Genomic DNA, 337 nt, shown 5'->3' with positions numbered 1-337 from the left:
GTGAGGGTTGGCCTCCGCCAGGGCTGCACTTTGTCACCAATCCTGTATGTAATACTTATGCACAGGATATCGAGGCGTAGTCGGGGTGGGGAGGGGTTGCAGTTTGGTGAACTCAGGATCTCATCGCTGCTCTTTGCAGATGAAGTGGTCCTGATGGCATCATTGGCCTGTGACATTCAGCACTCACTGGATTGGTTCGCAGCCGAGTGTGAAGCGGCTGGGTAAATCTGAGGCCATGGTTCTCAGCCGGAAACCGATGGAGTGCCTTCTGTATGTACGGAATGAGTCCTTACCCCAAGTGAAGGAGTTCAAATACCTTGGGGTCTTGTTTGCGAGT

This window comes from Etheostoma spectabile, chromosome 14 (genome assembly GCF_008692095.1).
Source record: "Etheostoma spectabile isolate EspeVRDwgs_2016 chromosome 14, UIUC_Espe_1.0, whole genome shotgun sequence".
Classification (NCBI taxonomy): domain Eukaryota; kingdom Metazoa; phylum Chordata; class Actinopteri; order Perciformes; family Percidae; genus Etheostoma; species Etheostoma spectabile.
The sequence above is the reverse complement of the archived record's forward strand: the minus strand, read 5'-3'. Positions refer to the sequence as shown.